General features: G+C 37.1%; 1 long non-coding RNA gene across 3 annotated transcripts; it reads right to left on the minus strand.

Moving 5' to 3' along the window:
- Nucleotides 1-1,938: 1,938 nt before the first annotated feature.
- LOC130731902 (uncharacterized) lies at nucleotides 1,939-8,904 on the minus strand. Of its 3 annotated transcripts, XR_009016882.1 has the most exons (5): nucleotides 6,490-8,904; nucleotides 6,305-6,375; nucleotides 3,117-3,155; nucleotides 2,888-3,032; nucleotides 1,939-2,575 (listed from the first exon to the last, which is right to left on the minus strand). It is a non-coding gene; the product is annotated as an uncharacterized LOC130731902 (long non-coding RNA). The 3 variants fall into 3 exon arrangements; XR_009016884.1 differs by lacking the exon at nucleotides 6,305-6,375 and having other exon boundaries at nucleotides 7,207-8,904; XR_009016886.1 differs by lacking the exon at nucleotides 6,305-6,375.
- Between the last annotated feature and the right edge of the window lie 219 nt (nucleotides 8,905-9,123).

The raw sequence follows: 9,123 nt of genomic DNA on the forward strand, positions 1-9,123 counted from the left end.
AATAGACCCACGATTCATAACTGCTGCAAACTCATAATCGACCCACGATTTCATGAAGGATACAAGTTGAAGATCTGATTTGGGGATCTGATATATTGCCCAAATTGCAGCAACCCTAATCCACATCCTTGTCTTCATCTCCTCCACTGGCCGCTCTGAACCTTCTCCTCTTTTTCGATCTGCAGGTAGAACACCCAGTTTGTGCTTCTGCTACGAGCCTACGACCACCCAAACCTAGCGCTCTGATTACAAGTGAGGGCTGGAATTTTGGTTGGGAGTGGGGGGTGGCGGTTTCGGTTGCAGATGGGGGTGGGGGTGAGGTGGGGTTTGGTGTTGGAGTTCCGATTGCAGGTGGGGGTTGGGGTTTTGGTTGGAGGTTTCGGCTACAGGTGGTGGTGGGGTTGGGGTTTTGGTTGGAGAAGAAGAAGAAGATGAAGGAGGAAGAGATGATGTGATGAATTTTTGGGTTCAGCCAATTTTAACGAACTGGGTTCAATTTCTGGAATAGTTCAATGGAAATTTCTTTTTTGTTGTTTTTCTGGTTCCAGGTTAATGAATTTTCCCGTCAAAACAAAGATTAATGAATTTGTGTTTGTTTAACTTTAATTAATTTTGAAAATTCTGATGTGTAATTATTTTTTTAAATTCACGTTGGCCTCATTAATACAGTCAGCTGGCCATGTCACCATTCACCGGAGCTCCGGACTCCGGCGAGGACTTGCTCCAGACGTTTTACAAAATAGAGGACTTTTTGCACAAAAAAATCCAGCGAGGGACCTAGTTTAGATGGCGAGACAAAGACAGGGACCAATTTGAGGATTAAGCCTTTTTTTTTAACTCCTTTAATTTTCATGGTTATTGTGCTTGGATATGTAGAGAAAGTCGTTGGCCTTCAACTAGATATAAAAAGAGAGAGACATAAATTAGAAGAGGATGATATAGAATATGAATGATCATTATCTCCATCTGTATATGTTGAGCATTGGTGTAGAGACTCCAGCACGCTAAGATTCTTTGTGCACATTATTTTGCGTGCGGTTGTGTTAACCTTGGGGAGCAAACCTGACATTCATTGCACTGAGGTCTGCCATAATTTTGCTTTCAAAGCAGTGGTTCGTTCACTGCACAACTTTACTCCTTATTTTCCAACGGTTTATATGAATTCTAACTAGTTAAATAAGTTTTGATGTTTTGGTTTAATTGTATTTGAATGTCTTGCTATGCTTTTAGCCAATTTAAATTGTACTATATTTTCCATTGGCATGCTTGAGGGATGTAATATAGCTTCGATACTTAGGAAATATGAAGGTGGAGAGATCGACCAAGTCCTTTTGCGAATGAGAGAAAATGAAGTTTCTATATGTTTTTCTCTTATTTTGTATTTTGTTATTTTATTTGGTTAGTGAAACTTGTTGTATCCTGAGAAATTATCACACCTCAAACGAATAAACTCTTGCAGACAATGTCATATTACACCCCAAGCTATTTTGAATATTGACTAATGTAATTTTATTCAGTTCTCATTGCAAAATTTGCAACACATGGTTCGATCATCTTCAAATTTCACACTGATCATGTTTTTATCATTTCTTACTTACCAACTTTGAATTTCCAAGAAATTAATGTTTATTAGACCTCTCAACATTGCATATACAAAGTTGATTTTCCTATGGATTTTCCAACAAATTGTTTATGCAAATTTTCCTTAGAAAAAAATTCGTGTGAATTTTTCTTCGAAACTGACTATATTAAAATTTTCTTGCAATTTTTTTCCCGTGAAACTCTTTTGAAGAAAAATCCGCAGTATTTTGAAGAAAAATTTGCAAAAACACGAGGGTCACTACACCAAAAAACGCTTTTTACAGCGGTTAAAAAAGGCCTTTTACAGCGGTTTTCAGCGGTCCAGAATCGCTGTAGATCTCGCCGCTGTAAAAGACTTAACAGCGGTTCGAATCGCTGTAAAAGATGCAGTATTTACAGCGGTTAATTTAGAATAACCGCTGTAAATAATGACCTACAACAGTGGTTCTGGTGCTTAACCGCTGTACTTGGCTCAATTTTTACAGCGGTTTTTTATCTTTGACCGTTGTAATTGAGTCCTCCATTACAGTTTTTTTGTGCAGCCTCTCTTGTTCAACCATAAGATCAACATTTTTCTAAATTACAGCATATCAACGAATAGCCATATAGAATCAACATTTTCTAACTTCAACATATCAATAACTATAATTCACCTAAACATGAGAGTTTTTGTTTAGGTGTTATTTTTACATCATCATTCACTGAACCTCATTTTTCTAAAATAAGATATCAAAAACTTAAGAATACAATAAGCTCTAACAGAATTTAAATTCTAATGTATGCTTGCATAATAACTCAATCAAATCCAAAAATGAATGACAACCTGAAATTGCTGATATTTTATTTTGTATCTTTCTAGACTTCTCTACCAAGTATAATTTAGCATAACTATGCCATTAAAAAAATAAGCATGAATAGGTTACCATCAAGGAACATGTTATACCTTCCAATAGCATTCAGATTATGCATGATAAGTTCTCAAAAACCTGCATTCCTACAAAAGCACAGTTTGGAAACAAACATATGTAAATGTCACCAATCATCACAATATAAAATGGTGACCTCAAACTCAGAAGGGCATTGTTAGTTGCAAAAATCAATCTCCATTGGCAATTGAAGAGATGAGAAAGGAAAAAAACAACAGCTCAATAGTAAATTAACAAAGCACTAAATTGGCAAGACATTGTATTCTAAGCAACCGTGCCCAAACATATATAAACAAAGAGTGAACCCCTAAGAAAAGAAAAGTGACACTGTGAGACGTCCCTTGTCTACAATACTTAGAAGAGAGAAACAAGATAAGTACCTGTGAGTTAGAGAAGGATATTGTCTTTTTGGTGTCATTAGCTTTGAAGAATATAAGTTGGAGGTGGATGAACATTTGCAAGTGGTTTCTGGGCAGCTGGGTAGGTGGATGTTCTGTTAGTTTCTTCTCTTTCTCTTCATCCAGTCTAAATGCAATAAAATATAAAATTTGAATCATTTATTGGTTAGAAGACTTAGATTGAAATGGTAATGAGGAATGTGACTTATACATTTGCTAGCTTGTTGTTCTGCTCCTGCATTGCCCTTTCCTGTCATATCAACATAAAAAAAGTTATCTTTATATAGATGTCAAATGTTAGTAATATAGAAACATTCTTAAAGTAATAAGAAAAATAGTTCCACTGCATAGATAGAAATTAAATTTAATAAATAAACTCACTAGGAAATATGTAAAAGAAAAAGAAACAGAGTTATCTTTATCTATCATTCATTTTGCTTCCTTCTATCAAACAAATCCTTAATTTTCCTCTTTTGAAGAAGAATCCTCTAGAATTAGATATTTGAATGAGAATGTGGTTTGAAGCTTCATATTTCTCACTTTCCTTCTCTTCAATGTAAGATCAAGTTTTGATCTAGTAGTACAACTCTATGTTTTGATGATTACAAGTTAACCTTTTGATATGAACAATTGTGGTACTCTAACGTGTTTTTCTGAGTGTGTTATTTACAGGCTCTGACCTCTATTTCATCTCACACAAATCAGAAGCACTGTGCTTAAAGAGTGACCCAAGCATCGCTTTCGCATTGTCCATGTTCAGTCTGAACAGTGGAAAAGCTTCAGAAGATCTGAAGTAAATCAAGCTCTGATAAGGACTCAGCTCACTTGAAGATCTGATGATCCAGAAGATCTGACAACCAAGACACTCTGAAGGCTCAGAAGCTCTGATGGTGAAGAAGACTCTGACGATCCAGACTCTAAGAGTGAAGACTCTGAAGTCCAGAAGCAACTGGCTCTGAAGACCATGTACTGATCCTCTGAAGTGAAGATCAGAAGGTACAACGGTCAGAGGATCCAAGCTTCCCTCTGACTCTGATCAATCAGCTTCACAAGTTCCAACACGAAGCGCTCCTCTGATCAGAAGTATACCAGGTTAAGGTCAAGTCACTATCCAAAGTACAAAAGCAAAGTGTACTATCCTGACGACCTACCTAACATCCTCAGCCACAACAGAAGCTGGAATTTCCAGAACTGCCCTCCAACGGTAGCATTTCCATGCAACGTTCAACCCTAATCCTTGGAGTATAAATAGAGGCTGAAGATTGAAAGAAGCGGCTAGAAGCATTCACACACGCGCAAGAAATATTCAAATCCTTCTAAGCTTTCTGATGACCCGGGTTTATATGATGTTTTTAGGGTTTTTCCTTGTAGGTTATGGGTCTTTTTCTTGTGTCTCATGTAGTGTTTCATGCATTCTCATGCATTTTTACTTTTATTTGTGCATTTGCATTAGTTTAGTAATTTTGTAGTTTTATAAGGGCTTTAGTTGCATTTGATTAGAGTTTAAGAGTCATAGGCAATTTCCACTTGTTTTGGAGCCTTTGTGCAAAACTAACCTCTGAATTTCTAGATATTTTCCTAGCTTTGTCATCAAGTTTTCAGGTTGTAACAGCTGAAGGTGGAGTGTCTAGAGGTTTGGAGAATTGAAGAGATGCTTAAAGAGGAGTAAAGAGGAGTTAAAATGAAGATCAAAAGGTTTTCCAGCGAGTCAGAGCGCCTAGGCGTGCTCCATTGGCGCCTAGGCGCCAATTGCTTTTTCCAGGGTTCTGGAATTGGCGTCTAGGCGTGCTTAATTGGCGCCTAGGCGCCAATTACCTTCCAGAGGCTCAGTTTCAGCATGGAATTGGCGCTCAGGCGCTCTGAATTGGCGCCTGAGCGCTAGGAACAGCCCAAACTCGTGATTTTTGCCTATAAATAGGATTTTAGTCATTTTCTTTTGTAATCTTTGAAATCTTTGGATACTTTGTAAAATTCAGAGGTAGAGGATCATCTAGGAGAGTGAGAGAGGGCTTCCAAGCTTGTAATTCAGGTTCTTAGCCAAGCATGGCTCTTGCCATGCTTGGCTAATCTCTCTTCTTTTGCTTTGGATTTCTTTGAAGACTTTTTATATTTGAGTTATAATCTTAAGTTCTTTCCCACATGTTCTTCTTCTTCCCTTGAATCCCATTTTCTGAATTTCAATCTAAGCTTGTATGCATGCTTGCTTTATACTATTCTATAATCAGAACGGAAGTTTGTTATAGATTAGGGAACCGATTTGGGATTACCCCTTCTATACTTGCTACTAGGAATAGAGGAAGGGTTGGGGTTTGTTGGCCTGATCTTTATAATCTTTATTCAAACAAATGTTTAAGTACACAAGGAATTGAGCTTATCTTTTGGTTTGAAAGAATTATCTATGCGAGGCATCGATAGGTAGTTGCTTAGGCTATAACATCAAGGAGAGATTCATGAGAACATGTGCTTAGAATGATGTGCTTGAATTGATTAGTTGAGCAAGAACCCAAAGTAAATCACTCTTTCTTTTCATTTTCTGTTTCATTTCTGAATTTATATACTTCTTTTTCCTTATTACTACTTCGCATATGTTTGCCTCAATAAAACAAACCTTCAAACTCGAGGCTTAAACCGAATCTTTTCACTCACAATCCCTGTGGTTCGATATTTAAAACCGGGTGGATTCCGTACACTTGCGGATTTACCAACACTTTCTTTCATCTTGAATTTCATTGTGTTTACTATAAGCTTTTTAGAAGCACCTTCTTTGTAAACAAGAACTTCATATACAGTTGTATAATTTGCCTTTAGGAGATCAAGGTTGATCGGATCATAGAGAAGACTAAGAGAGTGAATCTTAGTGTGAGCTAAGTCAGTGTATTGTTAGTCACTTGTAGGTTTCAAGTGCAGTTGTAACACATACCTGATTAGTGGATTGCCTTCATTCTAAGACGGAAGAAATCACCTTAATGGGTGGACTGGATTAGCTTGAGTGATTTATCAAGTGAACCAGGATAAAATCCTTGTGTGCTTTTCTATCTCTTATCTTTAGCACTTAGTTCTCGAAAAGATTTGTTAAAATCTTTAAGGTGGAAGTTTTATCTTGAAAACGTTATTCAAACCCCCCTTTCTACCGTTTTTCATACCTTCATTAGAGATGGTAGATTCTTCAGCATCTACATATTCAGGCTTGTAGAAACACTTCTCTATTTTCCAGAAAAGGTGGTAAGTTAAGGGGAAATTGATCATGTTTTTAAAGTTGCAACCAATATTTAGTAACATGAAGGGTTCTATTGAACATTTCAAAACTGGAAAATGAGACTACTTGATTTACCTACAAATAGCCTGGGCGAGAAACATAAACATAAACTAACTAATTAAAAAATTGAAGACAAAGCTCACCTGGGGTACAAAGTTGTTTTTAGTTTCATGTAGACACCAGAGTTTATTGCTTAAAATCACATTTTCATCTCCTTTATATTGCACAAGTTTGGAAGAGAAGGGGAATTAAGTTATTTTAAATGGTAAGAAATATTGAAAAGCACTTTCTAATTTGGAGATCTTATCATGAAATCTGAATAAAGTACCTTATATATGTTCTTCTCCAAGACTAGAAATCTCTAATTGATCATCTAACTGATGCCACACAAATAAGTGCAAAACAAAAAAGAAAGTGTCAAGATCACCTTCAGTTTATTTTATGCCATTAAAATATCTAAAAGAGAAATAAGCAAATGCTCAAATTATAGGAATTCACACAAACGATTTGCAGTTCTACTCAGAAGACATATACAATGTGTCCATCAGCTAGAAGCATAGGCATCATGGGCATTCCAGGGGGCGTTTGACCCGCTCCATACATAAAAGGTTGCAAAAGATACAACTCCAACTATCAGAATCTCAGAATTAATGGCTTGTGAATGTGAGGATAAATCAATAGCATATATAGTACATAGATCAGCTAACATGTAAAATACACTCCATGCAGCATTAAACTAACAAATCTGATGTACCTGGTTTCTAATAAAATTTAAAATATATTGAACATTTAAACGAGGTATGCTATGCAGTAAGTCTTTCAATTCTATCCACGTTAGTAGAAATTCTATCAATGTTGTCAATCCTGGATAACGGTGCGCAGCAGCAAATCTATGTCAGGGGAGTTTAACTCTATTGTAGCAATTAGCTCTCAATAGGGTCTGACTATGACTCAATCCTTTGGATTAGACAGCCAAATCAATTTTTTAAGAAAAGAGGATAAATTAAAAGAAGGTAAACCCTTCATAGAGATGCCAAAATCATACCAATGGGAGTGGTGGTGGGCTGGCTGCTGACGATGGTATGAGCTACGACGTCCTGTCATGGCGGTGGGAAATCAAAGATGTGACCTGTGGTAGTCAAGGAAGACTTTCCCTCTATCCATCTTCAACCTTGGTCCCTTGAAACCCTAGCTCGCAAAGAACGAAAGAGTACATGTGTGTGTGAGAGATAGAGAGCGAGTGAGAGAGATAAAGAGAGAGGGAGAGGGAGAGAGAGAGAGAGAGAGAGAAATGCATATCTATTTCAGCCGCTGTAAACGATGTTAACACCGCTCCGTACATTTATTTAGAGCGGTTCACCCGGAAACCGCTGTAAAAGAGGCGCTGTAAAAGCCCTTTTCTGGTGTAGTGTGTCTAGGTGATGTTCATTGGGAAGCGGTTTATATCATGCAACCTTTTATGAGAAGGTTGTTCCACCCTCCAAACACGAGGTCTTAGAAGAAAACAAGTGTCAATGTTTGGGAAAACAGTCTTAATGTATGGTTTTTATGAAGACAAAAGGCAAATCTATAAAAGTTAATGATCTTATGCCATTTAAAACTTTATCCAATATTAGGTACAAAAGATCAAAGATGACAGGAGAGGATACAAGCCACAACTTCCATCAAGCATGTATCAAGATTAGAGTATCAAAGGTTTGTTGATGATCAAAAGGTTATTTGAAGATAGAATTGGTTGACGAAGCTCATGGAATCCTAAGGGGCCAATACATCTAAAATGAGAAGAAGAGAAAGTACAAGAGAAATCACCTCACCTGATTAAAAAAAGATATGAAATTAGAAGACTAGATGGATAGACGACAAAAGAAAAGGCAAAGGATTTATAAAGAAGTTAAATGAAGAAACATGTCTTTGAGAAGCAAAGGATCAGAAGAAAACTCTTGATGCTACAAAAAGATTATTTTACAAAGAGCCTTCTATGCAACAGTCCCAAAGGCAAGGATGATTTCGAAGAAGAAGTTGAGTCTGCCTAATATCATCATGCTCTCTAAAGAATATAGAAGTTTACATGACAAGTTCAGAAGTGCAATAGCTAAAACTCAAGAAGAAGAAGGAGGAGGAGGAGGAGGAGGAGGAGGAGGAGGAGGAGGAGGAGGAGGAGGAGGAGGAGGAGGAGGAGGACGACGACGACGGAGACAAGTGACATATAGAAGCTATAGCCTGATGCTGATGTAACCAGTTCCTTCCTCTCGAAAGGTAGTAAGAAGGAGCTTCATCTATCACATGAAATGTGCATGCCCTTGTCGACTTGCCAGTGAGTGGAGAGTTTTACCTTTATTTTCCGAAACTTATTTGGGAAGAATAATTGAAGCCATGTATGATCAATTTCTTGGAGGACAAATGCTGACGAGTAAGGTTTTATATTGCCCTGTGGGCAATGCCTTCTTCAGTTAGGCAGCAGAAGAAGAAGAACCTTGTCGACTTGCAAGTGAGTGGAGATTTTTACCTTTATTTTCCCAATCTTATGTGGGAAGAATAATTGAAGCCATGTATGGTCAATTTCTTGGAGGACAAATGCTGACGAGTAAGGTTTTATACTGCACTGTGGGTAATGCCTTCTTCAGTTAGGCAGAAGAAGAAGAAGAAGACATCAAGAGGTTTTTGATCATCATGCATCAACACCTCAGTAAGAAGAAGAACCAATAGAATAAAAATGGATGAACTCTACCATCTATCCAATGAGCAAATGAATAACAAAGATGTAAGAGATTTTTGGTCAGTTATCTATCCTTCATTCTACATTTACATTGAACAAAATCATAGATATTACGATGAACCTACAAATAGTCTAGAAGGTTGTAAATTGATAAAAAACAAATGCACCTTACTCAAAAGTATAAACTGAGCATGCACCTCATCGTTGATTAAAGGGATGTGTCCCTGTCCAACACTTAACTGCCTA

Source organism: Lotus japonicus, chromosome 1 (genome assembly GCF_012489685.1).
Source record: "Lotus japonicus ecotype B-129 chromosome 1, LjGifu_v1.2".
NCBI lineage: Eukaryota > Viridiplantae > Streptophyta > Magnoliopsida > Fabales > Fabaceae > Lotus > Lotus japonicus.